Genomic DNA, 13739 nt, shown 5'->3' on the forward strand with positions numbered 1-13739 from the left:
ATCAGGAGTCTCTGACATAAATTTCTGGGGCACTTGTTATAAAACACAAAGTAACCTTGATGTTGAGAGCAGGGATCGGGAGCTTTGACTCCCAATGGACTTTGAAGCTATGCATTGACCAGGAGCAGGATGCACATGTGCAGTTCTGCAATTTGTATGTTCTGTGGGCTGAGATCGGGCCCAGCACGTCTATGCACTGTTAGGGACCTTCCTGTTGATTCCTTTAATACACCTTTATTTTTTTCCCCCGGTTATCATTTTGACCCACGGTGCTTTATGGCTATGTATCTTTAAGTCAAGCAACAGGGAGAATGAGGAATTCAAAAAGTTGCAACATAGCATATGGTGCTGGTTTTTCGAACAGGAGAACTTGACTTCGCGGCATCTGAGAGATGGGGTGGGACTCGGTTCGATTGATTGGCTGGTGGATTGGCCAAAAGCCATATTCTGCTTGGTAACAGGTGGTGAGTGGATCCTGCCTTGAGTGGGATGATTTCCAGAGACCCAAAGAAAGCAAAGTTGAGACCTGGACACACAGAAATACAGACCTGCTCTCCTTCCCTTGTGTTTTCTCTAGACATGCTTGAGTTGCTGACGTTCTGAAACTGCAGAGACCTGAATGAATCTACAATGAAAATCATTACAGACTGGAAAGCAGAAATCTCAACCTGAAAGCCTGGTTTGAAGGACCACCATCCGAAACCAAAACTTTTTTTTCCTTTTACTTATCATTATTCACCCCTCTCTTCCTTTTGTTTGTCGTGTGTGGAGGGCAAGTTATGGTGGGGGATTAGGAATTAGATGATAGTTAACCAGTTGTATTTGCTGCCTATTTTGTTATATATCGTTATAATAAATGAAAATTAATTGTGTTTTAATTTACAAACCTGGTGACTGTAATTATTGGGCAGCCAAGGGTCAAAGATTTGGGGTATTTTTCTAAGAATTATTGGTTAATTCAATTGTGTTGCGACTCCGGGTCATGGCGAGGGTTGGAATTTACCAGACCTTAGCCCAGGGTGTTGTAACATAAATTGGGGGCTTGGGTCTGGGATCTTTGGAAAAGTAGTTTGGGTTACAGTATAAATTAGAAAGAGACACCAGGTTTGTAGCAATTTAACAGGATGACTCTGGAAGCTGCTAAGATTTTGCTTTGGGTGGGCGATTTGTCTTTTATTTATTTAAAAGGGCTTCAAAAAGACAAGCTAGTCGAACTGGCAGGTGAATTAAAAATAGAAGTGCCAGCTAAATTTAGGAAGGTGGAGATAACTGAAGCGATTGCTCAACATTTCGATCTGAGCCAACACAGCCTGGGTCATCACAGCCAAACATCAGTAGAAGTAGCTAAAATCCAAATACAAACTAAACATTTAGAGATGTAGCAAAAAACAATGGAAGTGCAGCAAAAAGAAATGGAGATGGAAATTATGACGTTTTAAAATTAATTTGTTCTTGGGATGTGGGCATCGCTGGCTGGGGCAGAATTTGTTGCCCATCTCTAATTGCCCTTGAACTGAGTGGCTTGCTAGGCCATTTCAGAGGGGGGGCAATTAAGAGCCAACCTCATTGCTGTGTGGGTCTGGAGTCACATGTAGGCCAGACCAGATAAGGATAGCAGATATCTTTCCCTGAAGGACATTAGTGAACCAGATGGGTTTTCACAAAAATCGGCAATGGTTTCATGATCATCGTTACATGTTTAATCCCAGATTTTTATTGAAATCAAATTTCACTATGTGCCATGTTGGGATTCAATGAGGTCCCATGATCGATTATCCTGGGTCTCTGGATTACTAGTCTAGTGACAATACCATTACACCACCGCCTCCCCGAATTGGAATTATAGAGAAAGGAAAAAATAATAGAGAAGAAAAAGCAAAATAGAGAGTGCCAGCTTAAGGCGCTGAAAATTAGAGGGGAGCTGCCAGGAACTGAAGGGGAACTTAATCTTAGAACCCTGTGGTGATATGCTTAAATTTGTACAGGCCCTCTCAAAATTCGAAGAGAATGAATCAAAAACCTTTTTTAAGGCTTTTGAGAAAATAGCAACCCAAATGGCAACCCAAAAGAAAAGGGGACATTACCCATGCAAAGTAATTTGACGGGTTGGCACAGGAAGTGTATGCTTACCTATCAGAGGGGGTGTTTAAGAATTATGACGAGGTAGAAAAAGGCTTTGCTGGGTGCATATGAATTGATTTCCGAGGCATGTAGGCAAACATTTTGGAATCTATGGAGACAGCAGGACAGACGTATGCTGAATTCGAAAGGGTAAGCAGAACAATTTTGATAGATGGGTCAAGCATTGGGAGTTGCAACTATATATAAGGCTCTGAGAGAAGTCATTCTTAGAGGAATTTAAGAATTCCCTACCTTCTATGATAAGAACCCATGTTGAAGACTAGAAGGTGAAGACTGCTAGATGAGCAACAATAATGGCTGACGATTGAGCTTATCCATAAATTTAGACCTTTGTTCCATCATCCCCCATAATTTTGAAAAGGATAGGAAGTAGGAGAGTGAAAGGAAGGCATGTAGCCAAGGTAAGGAATGCATAGCTAGGAATGCTCTGACATCTCAGACTAGGAAGGAAGATACTGAGAATGTAGGTGAGACTCGAAAGCCTGGGTGTTACCATTGTAATAAGATGGGACACATTTGTGCAGCATGTGGGAAGTTATGAGGAAAACCCATGGGACTTCATAAAGAGGATTCTGAAAAGGGAACCAAAGTGGAAAATACTACAGGGCACACTAACTATAGATAGAACTATGGGACCCTAGATAAACATTGTTTTGGGAGCAGGTGTGGTGAATGAGATAGATGAGAGATATACAGGGTTTTTGTCTAAAAAGGTCCCATTTGCAACAAGTGATGTAGCCAAATCCATAACTATTTTAAGGGACACAGGTGCTACACAAACTATTTAACTGGAGAAAGGTTTGTTTTTCCTTACAAAGAGATCAAAGAAAACTAAGGTATTAGTGAATGGGATAAGCGGAGATTATATCCTGGTTCCATTGTATAAAGTACAATTGGAGTGTGATTTAGTGTCAGGTCCAGTCGTTGTCGGATTGGCTAAGGAGGTCCCAGTGGATGGAGTAGATTTTGAGGAATGATTTGGCAGGAGTGATGGTTGTAGCTTCACCCATAATCACAAGAGTTTGAGGGAAAAGCTGTGGATAACACCTGAGATCCCAAAGGCAGGGCATGTGGGAATTAGGAAAACTCATTGGGCATTAAATAACTCAAAGAAAGAAATGTTGAAAGACATTAATTACATATCAAATCGCGATATAGTGAATTTGATTCGGCTGCTGTTGATGACATTATTTCTATCAGAATGATTCCTTACAGCCTTTTGTCAAAGATAAAATCAAGTCAAAACCAGATTTTGAGAACTCCAAGACTGAAGGTGATCCTAAGAAAGAGGAGTCCGAAACTAATAGTAATAACAGTGATGCAGATGATAGTTCTGATTAAGAAGAAATGATAAGCAACTGCTACTAAATTGGATTGGATTTGGATTTGTTTATTGTCACGTGTACCGAGGTACAGTGATAAGTATTTTTCTGCGAGCAGCTCAACAGATCATTAAGTACATGCGAAGAAAAGGGAATTAAAGAAAATACATAATAGGGCAACACAAGGTATACAATGTAACTACATAAGCACCGGCATCGGATGAAGCATACAGGGTGTAGTGTTAATGACATCAGTCCATAAGAGGGTCATTTAGGAGTCTGGTAACAGCGGGGAAGAAGCTGTTTTTGAGTCTGTTCGTGCATGTTCTCAGACTTCTGTATCTCCTGGCCAATGGAAGAAGTTGGAAGCGTGAGTAAGCCGGGTGGGAGGGGTCTTTGATTATGCTGCCCGCTTTCCCCAGGCAGCGGGAGGTGTAGATGGAGTCCATGGGTGGAAGGCAGGTTTGTGTGATGGAGTGGGCGGTGGGTGTTCATGACTCTGAAGTTTCCTGCGGTCCTGGGCCGAGCAATTGCCATACCAGGCTGTGATGCAGCCAGATAGGATGCTTTCTATGGTGCATCTGTAAACGTTGGTGAGGGTTAGTGTGGACATGCCGATTTTCCTTAGTTTCCTGAGGATGTATAGGCGCTGTTGTGCTTTCTTGGTGGTAGCGTCGACGTGGATGGACCTGTCACTAACTGATCTTGAACAAGTGGCAAGTAATTCTTCCAAATCTAGGAAAGAAGACAGCAAATTGAAAGAAGAAAGTAAATCACACTTTTCTAAAATAATTTGTTACAGCCTCTTGCAGCAAACCCATTGCCATTCACTGCAGGTGCCAATATTTCCCAGAGCATGCCTGTTCTGAAAGAAAATATCCATAGCATGGCATCAGCTATTTTGGATGAGGACAGCAATGACTGAAGTGGCAAACGGCTGATTAACCCACATCCTTTAAAAAACCTACGGTACTTTCAAGATAAAGAAAGGAAATAGCAAAGGAGATGAAATAATTAGTGGTCAATTCCTTTTGAAAATGAGGAGGAAGGGATTACAATCCCAGACCAGACCTCAGCAATGGCTAGGTTACTGGACCGAAACCCTCAACCATTATTACAACTGCAATATAAAACTTTTTAAATTCACACCCATATTGAAAATGAACAGCTTACAAATTACACCTTAAACACCACTACGCAATTTCCCATTAAACAACAAGAAAAGAAACCTACAGATCTCAATCTATCTTACAGTGGGAGAATTGTGGATTCAGCATCAGGCAGATCAGAAGGCAACTCCTCTCCAAAGTTTCTCCACCAACTCCCTCTCTAATGCTTTCAAAATGTCTCTCTGCCTTATTGGCTCCACCCAGCAATGACCTAATCTTCCCAAGTTAAAAAACAACTAATCTCTGCAGGCTGCAAAGCACATTAGCTCCCCAGGTAAACCACGCTGCATTTTCCCAGACTGAAAAACATATTCGTTTGTCAATTTCACCTGCCTTTCCTGGAAGCAAAACAAAATAATTTTTAAAACCCTGACTACTGCAATCAAACACATTCTAACCCCAGGTTTTTAATCCTTACATTGTCTGCTACATTTATAATCCAATTTTCCTAACATCTTTCAATCGTCACAAAGGTGGATGAAGAACCATGCATTGAGTCTGCAACCGCATCTGTTAACGACAAACAGAAAATTCATGGAACCAACAATGTGTTATCCTCTGATTCAGATAATGAGGTAGAAAGCAGTTGCAGGCCACCACCATTTAAAGGAACACTGTCTCTTCAATTCAACGCATCTACCATGGACACTCCTAGCCACAGGCTTCACCTTAGTATGCCTGAAAGTAAAGAAGAAAAGTTGAAATCGGGAAAACACATTTGTATAATTCTGTGATTATGACAACTCTTGAGGTAAAAGTGGTAGAACAAAAAATGGTGCTTCTAAAGCCAACCAACTTGGCGAAGATTGAATCCCCTGCCCTCAGCTTATCACTGAAAGTAATCATATGAAAGAAAGGAGAGTGTAAAGCTGGAGAGGTTGAAGATTGCTTATTGATTAAAAATGAACCGAATATTTCCCTCAGCATTGACAATATTGCTGATAGTTTGGCTGCAGAAGATCTTCAAAATTTGGCTAAACATTCATTGGACAATCAAAAGACTGGCTGCATTACACAAGGGACAGAAATCCAGAAGAAACTCATTCAGGACGCTCTCTTCAATTTGGGCAGTCAAACAGAAACCTGACGAAGGAAAGCATGTTGCCGTTGACTTTGAAGAAGAGAGTGAAACAAGGATCTGTTTGAAGATATTAGAGGGAGTTTTAAAACCAAAGATGCAAACCTTTCGGTAGAACAGAGAGAAGATCAAATAAAGATACGGAAAGAATATAGGCAGAATTGTGGGGAAACACCTGGGGACACTCTGTTAACTAATTATGATGTAGACATAAACTCTGAACCACTAAAGCCATGTCCATCTCGACTTAAACCATGGATACTGGCTCAGAGATTGAAATACAGTGCTTATGGATATGTTGCGGAAATGAGAGAAAGCGCTCTGGTCCAACGAACACCAAGTAGAGTTTGGGAGATTGAGGGCCCCTCACCTTATCAAAGTTGGCCAAGTGCTTCCTGCTGTGAAAAATAGGAAGTGCATGCACTGAGATTCTTTTGATTTCGTGAGGGGCAGGAGTATTTATAATCATTGTGGTTAGCACCAAAGCAGAGATGCATTGAAGAGTGACAGGAAAGATCAATGAACAATCCACCAAGCAGCTGTCACTGGGGCAAGAAAACTCTCAATCACTGGATAATGCAATGTATTGCAATGTGAAATTCATAGAATCCAAACAGTGCAAAAGGACACCATTCGGCCCATTGTGTCTGCACAGACCCTTTGAAAGACCACCTTAACTAGGCCAAATCCCCCGCCTTATCCCTGTAACCCCACCCAAACTTTGGATGTTAAGGGACAATTTAGCATAGCCAATCCACCTAACCTGCACATTTTTCAACTATGGAAGGAAACCAGAGCACCAGGAGGAAACCCACGCAGACACGGAGAGAATGTGCAAACTCTGCACAGTCATCCAAGGTCGGAATCGAACCGGGTCCCTGGTGCTGTGAGGCAGCTGTGTTAACCACTGTACCACACTTCCGCCAATTGAATGGAAGGGATTTCAAGCCCTTTGAAGTGTACTGAGCTTTTGAGGAAGCCTCTTACACTTGTAACGGCAGCTGCTTTGAAAACCTGTGTCTGAGGCAGCAGATGTTAGGAAAGGGTAATTGAAAATGCAGTGATAGCTTCTGGTGGCGGCCTTGGAATGAGCGGTCGCACATTTGGTGACTCCCGCTGAAGGCGGATTGTTTTGGTCTTTTCCCCACCTGAAGGGCAAACATTTGAGTGCAAGAAGTGCAGGAGTGCCTGGGAAAGGTTTTACTCCTCGAGTGTGGCTAGTGGATGGATCCATGGACTAGGAGTGGGGCAAGAAGAAAGGAGCTGCTGGTGTAGGAGAGTCTTCTTGGTGCGCCACAGGGTAAGATGGCAAGGGGGTTGCTCTGCCTGCCCAGTGGTCAACGGAACAGTTATTAGATTTCCTCAATGAAAAGTTTTGCCAGCAGAGGAAAGAGGCCATGGAAGACCTGGCCAAGTTGGTGGAGCCGATTAAGTCGAGGATCGAGAGGCTGAAGTCCCAGAGCCAGGAGATCCAGAAAGTGGAGGAGGCGGTGGGGGAGCACGAGGAGCAGTTGGCCTCATTAGTGGCTGAGGTAGGGGTGATGTGGGAGACCCAAAAGAGGCTGAAGGAGTAGGTGGAGGATCTGGCGAATCGCTCCAGAAGACAAAGTCTCAGGATTGTGGGGATGCCCAAAGGCATTAAAGGTGAGGAGGCTGGGGTGTACGTGACTAAGATGCCGGAGAAGTTGATGGGGGAGGGGTCTTTGGCCGGCCATTGGAGGTAGACCAAGCGCACAGAGCGCTGATGAGGCCACAGGTGGGTGAGCTGCCAGGGCGACGGTGGTGCTGTTGCATTGCTTTCTGGTGAGGGCATATAGTGAAACAAGGGAGAGGGCGGAACTCCCCAACATTGTCGCAGGATTCCATCTCCCTGATATTAAAAAAGGTTAAGGATCTGGAGCAGTGCGGGTCGTACTGCTGGATATCGGTACTGAATGTAGATGCCAAGCTGTTAGGCGAACGTGTTGGCCCCACGAATCAAAGACTGCGATCAAACAGGTTTTGTGCAGAGGAGGCAGTTGGCGGCGAACATAAGGAGGCTGCTTAATGTAATCATGATGCCTTCGGAGGGGCAGAAGGTGGAGGTAGCGGTAGCGATGGACGCAGAAAAGGCGTTTGACCGGCTGGAGTGGGAATATCTGCTGGAGGGTCAGGGTGGTTTGGGTTCGGAGAGGGGTTTGTGGACTTGGTCTGATTGCCATAAAAGGCGACGGTCGCAAATTAGGGAGTTTGCAGTATTCTGGGCCGCATCGGGGGACGAGGCAGTGTGCCCGCTCTCCCGGTTGTTCTTCGTCTTGGCTACAGATGGCAATGGTGTTTATGGCTTGAAGGGACTGAAGAGGGATTGAGCGAGGTATGGGAGAGTTTGTTGAGCACAGGCAATCACTGTACACAGGCAGCATTTAATTAATACATTTCAGACCTGTTGGGCAGTATTGGGGACATCATGGGGATTTTAGAGGAATTTGGCCAGTTTTCGGGATATAATTTGAGTATGGGAAAGAGTGAGGTGTTTCCATTCTAGAGGGCAGGAGAGGAGGTTAGGGGAACTACCGCTCAGGGTGGTGGGGGCGAGGATTAGATACTTGGGTATCCAGGTGACTCGGGGCTGGGCGCAGCTGTACAAGCTGAACCTGACTCAGCTGGTGGAGCAGATGAAAGTGGATTTCAAGAGGTTGCCGTTGCTGCTGGCAGGGTGGGTACTGACAGTAAAAATGGCGGTGTGAATTGTGTTTCAGAACCTCCCAATTTTCATCCCAGTCGTTTTTAAGATGGTTAATGCGTTGATCTCTGGGCTTGTGTGGGCAGGAAAGACCCCGCGGGTTTAGAGGGTCTTTCTGGAGCTGGGTCGAGGGTGCTGGCACCGCCAAACATGACTAAGTACTACTGGGCAGCGAATATTGCTGTGGTTAGGAAATGGGTTGTGGGGGAGAAGTCGGCGTGGAGTCAGATGGAGGTGGCATCATGTAAAGGAACAAGTTTGTGGGCTTTGTTGTCAGCGCCTCTGCCGTTCTTGCCGGCCCAGTACTCCGTGAACCCAGTAGCGGTGTCAGCCCTAGTGGGGGCAATGGAGGCAGCATCTGGGACTGGAGGGTACCTCGGTGTGGGTGCTGATCTTCGACAACCACGCGTTTGCACTGGGGTGTTTGAATGCAAAGTTTTGGGGGTGGCGGCAAGCAGTGATCCAGCGATTTGGGAATCTGTTCATAGGCGGCAAATGTGTGAGGTTGGAGGACCTGGAGGAAGAGTATGAGCTCTCCAGGGGGATGAGTTTAGGTACCTGCAGGTCAGGGATTTTGTAAGGAGAGAGGTGCTGTTCTTTCATGGCTGCTGCTCCTAGGATTGCAAGACAAGGTGCTGTCGAAGGATGAGATTGGGAAGGGGAAGGAGTCCGATGTCTACAAGGAGTTGATGCACTGGGAGGGGGCCCTATTGGGAGACCTAAAGCGCAAGTGGGAGGAGGAGCTGGGAGGGGATGTGGGGGTCGAGACGTGGGCAGAGGCCCTACGGATGGTGAATGCGCCCTTGTCATATATATGTGAGGTTAAGCTCATTCAGTTCAAAGTAGTCCATGGGGTGCAAATGATGGCAGTGAGGATGAGTAGGTTCTTTGAGTGGGTAGAGGGTAAGTGTGGGCGGTGCATGAGGGGCCTGCAAATCATGTCCATATGTTCTGGGCGTCTCCAAGGTTGAAGAGGTTCTGGCAGTGCTACACAAATATCAAACATGCCTACCGCTCTATCGCCTACCCACACTTTGGCAAATCTGACCACAAGGCTGTGCTCCTACTCCCTGCTTATAAGCAAAAACTGAAGCGGGAGAATCCGTCAAAGAAAGTTGTGCATTGTTGGTCTGAGGAATCGGATGATCTCCTACGGGACTGCTTAGAGTCAGTGGACTGGTCAGTATTTAAAAACTGCGACCAGCCTGAACGAGTACGCCACTACAGTAACTGACTTCATTAGTAAGTGTGTAGAAGACTGTGTGCCAAAGAAGCAAATCCGCGTGTTACCCAACCGGAAACCCTGAATGAACAGTGATATCCACTGCTTGCTGAAGTCTAGGTCTGAGGCGTTCAAGTCAGGTGACCCTGACCTCTACAAGAAAGCCAGATATGATCTCAAGAAATCCATCAAAGATGCCAAAAGACCATACCGGACCAAGCTCGAGTCCCAGGTTAGCCACACGGACCTCCACCGTCTATGGCAAGGTCTGCAAGACATAACCGGCTTCAAGATGAAGGCATGTAAAATCGTCGGCTCCAACGCACCCCTCCCTGATGAGCTCAACGCATTCTATGCCCGCTTTGAGCAAGAGGTCAGCGAGAGCGAGCCCTCCACCGCAGAAGCTGCGGCTGAACATGTATCTGAGATCACCACTGCAGACGTCAGAGCAGCCTTCTCGAAGGTCAACCCACGGAAAACCACTGGCCCAGATGGGGTACCCGGACAAGCAATCAGGTCTTGCGTGGATCAGCTGGTGGGGGTATTCGCAGACATCTTCAACCTCTCTCTACAACAATCTGAGGTCCCTATCTGCTTCAAGAAGACGACCATCATCCCTGTACCAAAAAAAGGTCAAGCAGCGTGCCTTAGGAGAAACTTCTTCACCCAAAGGGCTGTGAATCTATGGAATTCCTTGCCCAATGAAGCAGTAGAGGCTCCTTCATTAAATGTTTTTAAGATAAAGATACATAGTTTTTTGAAGAATAAAGGGATTAAGGGTTATGGTCTTCGGGCCGGAAAGTGGAGCTGAGTCCACAAAAGATCAGCCATGATCTCATTGAATGGTGGAGCAGGCCCGAGGGGCCAGATGGCCTACTCCTGCTCCTAGTTCTTATGTTCTTAATGACTATCGTCCAGTGGCTCTGACATCCATCATCATGAAGTGCTTCGAAAGGCTAGCCATGGCACGAATCAACTCCAGCCTCCCAGATTGCCTTGATCCACTACAGTTTGCCTACCGCTGCAACAGGTCCACAGCAGATGCCATCTCCATGGCCCTGCACTCTACCCTAGAACACCTAGATAACAAAGACACCTATGTCAGAATCCTATTTATCGACTACAGCTCAGCCTTCAACACCATCATTCCTACGAAACTCATCTCCAAACCCTCCTCCCTCTGTGACTGGATCCTGAACTTTCTAACCCACAGACCACAATCAGTAAAGATAGGCAACAACACCTCCTCCACGATCATCCTCAACACCGGTGCCCCACAAGGCTGTGTCCTTAGCCCCCTACTATATTCCTTATACACCTATGACTGTGTGGCCAAATTCTCCTCCAACTCGATCTTCAAATTTGCTGATGACATCACCGTATTGTGTTGGATTTCAAACAATGACGAGACAGAGTATAGGAATGAGATAGAGAATCTGGTGAACTGGTGCGACGACAATAATCTCTCCCTCAATGTCAACAAAATGAAGGAGATTATCATCGACTTCAGGAAGCGTAGTGGCGAACATGCTCCTGTCTACATCAACGAGAACAAAGTAGAAAGGGTCAAGAGCTTCAAGTTTTTAGGTGTACAGATCACCAACAGACTGTCTTGGTCCCCCCATGCCGAAACTATAGTTAAGAAAGCCCACCAATGACTCTACTTTCTCAGAAGACTGAGGAAATTTGGCATGTCAGCTACGACCCTCACCAACTTCTACAGATGCACCATAGAAAGCATTCTTTCTGGTTGTATCACAACTTGGTATGGAGCCTGCTCTACCCAAGACCGCAGGAAACTACAAAAGGTCGTGAATGTAGCCCAGTCCATCACGCAAACCAGCCTCCCATCCATTGACTCTATCTATAATTCCCGCTGCCTCAGAAAGGCAGCCAGCATAATTAAGGACCCCACTCACCCCGGACATCCTCTCTTCCACCTCCTTCCGTCAGGAGAAAGATACCAAAGTTTGAGGTCACGTACCAACCGACTCAAGAACAGCTTCTTCCCTACGGCCATCAGACTTTTGAATGGACCTAGCTCGTATTAAGTTGATCCTTTCTCTACACCTTACTATAACTGTAACATTATATTCTGCAGTCTCTCCTTCCTTCCTTATGTACGGTATGCATTGTTTGTACAGCATGCAAGAAACAATACTTTTCACTGTATATGCTGGGGTGAAGGTGGTCCCAAGTCCAGAGGTAGCGATATTCAGTCGGAAGATTCGGGAATCTAGGTGGTAAGAGAGGTCGATGTACTGGCCTTTGCCTCTCTGATAACCCGGAGACGGATTTTTCTTGGGTAGCTGGACTCGAAACTACCGAAAGTGGGGCTGTGGGTGAGCAACCTGGTGGAATTTCTGAGGCTGGAGAAGGTCGAGTTTGTCTTGAGAGAGGTCGGTGGATGAGTTCACCTGGAGGTGGAAACCGTTTATTGATTTCTTTAAGGAGGTTTGAGGGGTCAGCGGAGGGGGTAAGGCGGTTAAAATGGGGAAGGTGGGATGTGAGAAGGGGGTGGAATTAGGCGAGCGGGTGGGGAGTGGGTGCTGGTTGATTACAATGTTGTTCTGCTTTCCATTGTTTATATGAAAATGCCTTGAATAAAATATTAAAAATGCAGTGATATTTCAACCTACTGCCTAGACTGCTCTTCAGCTTTCAGGAGGGGGTTCTCTATTACAAAACTTGATCTGAGATATCAAAAGAACTGGTCTGTTGCGTAATTTGAATATAATGAATAAGAAAATAATCGGCTTCCTTTGTGTTTTATTCCTCTGGGTTTGTCCCCCCATTGGAAAAGAACCAGTAAAAAACTGAGAATTTATTTTAAAAGTGGCTCACTTTTACTCCAATCATCATTGAGAATGATGATGATGGTAGCTATACTTACTGGAACTGTGTGTTCTGCTGGGGAGTAAAGTTGCTGTAGGTAAACCATGCTATAAGGCCTGTGGTACTTGGGTCCTTTTGGAAAGCTGTTTTGACCACTGCCATTGTCAATCCCAACACTTGAGACTCTGGAGTTGTACTGAGAGGAGAGTTTAGATAGAGGTGAGGGAATCGTTGTGGTGTTCAGGAAATCATACCCATTGTTACTCACAGAGGGAGAGGGCATAGATTAGGAGTCGGAGTGAGAGCAGGTCCTGTAGAAGGTAAAGCCCCCCCCCCCCCTCTTACTGCAGGTGCGACTACCCAACACAGAATGAGCAAAATGTAAATCTGATAATCCACTGGTTCTTTTCATAGCCACCTGCAGGATCTGTGACAGGGCTGACTACTGTCAGAGGGAGTCAGAGTCCAACAAAGACAAGTCCAACTATTGGAGTCCAGTCCAGCAAAATCTGACCATGTACCTCTAATAGAAAATCTAATAATCTAGTATTTGTATAATTCAATTTAACTTGAAAACCTGTTCAAATTCTAAAACATTTAAATAATATTTGTTTAATAAATGTGTTTTAATCCGCATAAAGACCAATAACTCTTTTTTTTAAAAAAATTCTGAGTCTAATGGAAATAACTGAAGGACAAGATTTGATATCTCAATACTTTTACTGTCACAAACAGTGTGGAGATGGTGGGGCAGTGGTATTGTCACTGGACTAGTAATCCAGAGACCCATGGTAATGTTCTGGGGTCCCGGGTTTGAATCCCACTATAGCAGATGAAGGAATAAATTCAATAAAACATCTGTGACCAGGATTGTTGTAAAAAACCAATGATGTCCTTTAGGAAAGGAAACCTGCAGCCCTTATCTACAGACTCCAGACCCACGGCAATGTGGTTGACTCTTAAATGCCCTCTGAAAGGCCGAGTTTTTGTACCCAAACACTATAAAGAAAACAAAAAAAGAGTGAAACAGAATGGACCACCCGGCATCAACGTAGAGAACAGAAATGACCCTGCAAAGTCCTCCTTACAAGTCCTCCTCGGAGGCTTGTGTCAAAATTGGGAGTGCTGTCTCACGGTAGCATAGTGGATAGCACAATTGCTTCACAGCTCCACGGTCCCAGGTTCGATTCCGGCTTGGGTCACTGTCTGTGCGGAGTCTGCACGTCCTCCCCGTGTGTGCGTGGGTTTC

At 45.3% G+C, this 13739-nt stretch overlaps 2 protein-coding genes across 4 annotated transcripts in view; both read left to right on the forward strand.

Annotated features, from left to right (window-relative positions):
• Window positions 1-886, forward strand: part of LOC140393808 (sushi, von Willebrand factor type A, EGF and pentraxin domain-containing protein 1-like) — a 145950-nt gene extending 145064 nt beyond the window's left edge. The window contains exon 46 of the mRNA XM_072480270.1: window positions 578-886. The gene's annotated coding sequence lies outside the window, so the exon portion shown is untranslated. The remainder of the gene's footprint in view (window positions 1-577) is intronic.
• LOC140393809 (membrane cofactor protein-like) overlaps window positions 1-13739 on the forward strand; it is a 74684-nt gene that overhangs the window by 6918 nt on the left and 54027 nt on the right. The gene's annotated exons all lie outside the window — the stretch shown is intronic.

This window comes from Scyliorhinus torazame, chromosome 17 (assembly GCF_047496885.1).
Source record: "Scyliorhinus torazame isolate Kashiwa2021f chromosome 17, sScyTor2.1, whole genome shotgun sequence".
NCBI lineage: Eukaryota > Metazoa > Chordata > Chondrichthyes > Carcharhiniformes > Scyliorhinidae > Scyliorhinus > Scyliorhinus torazame.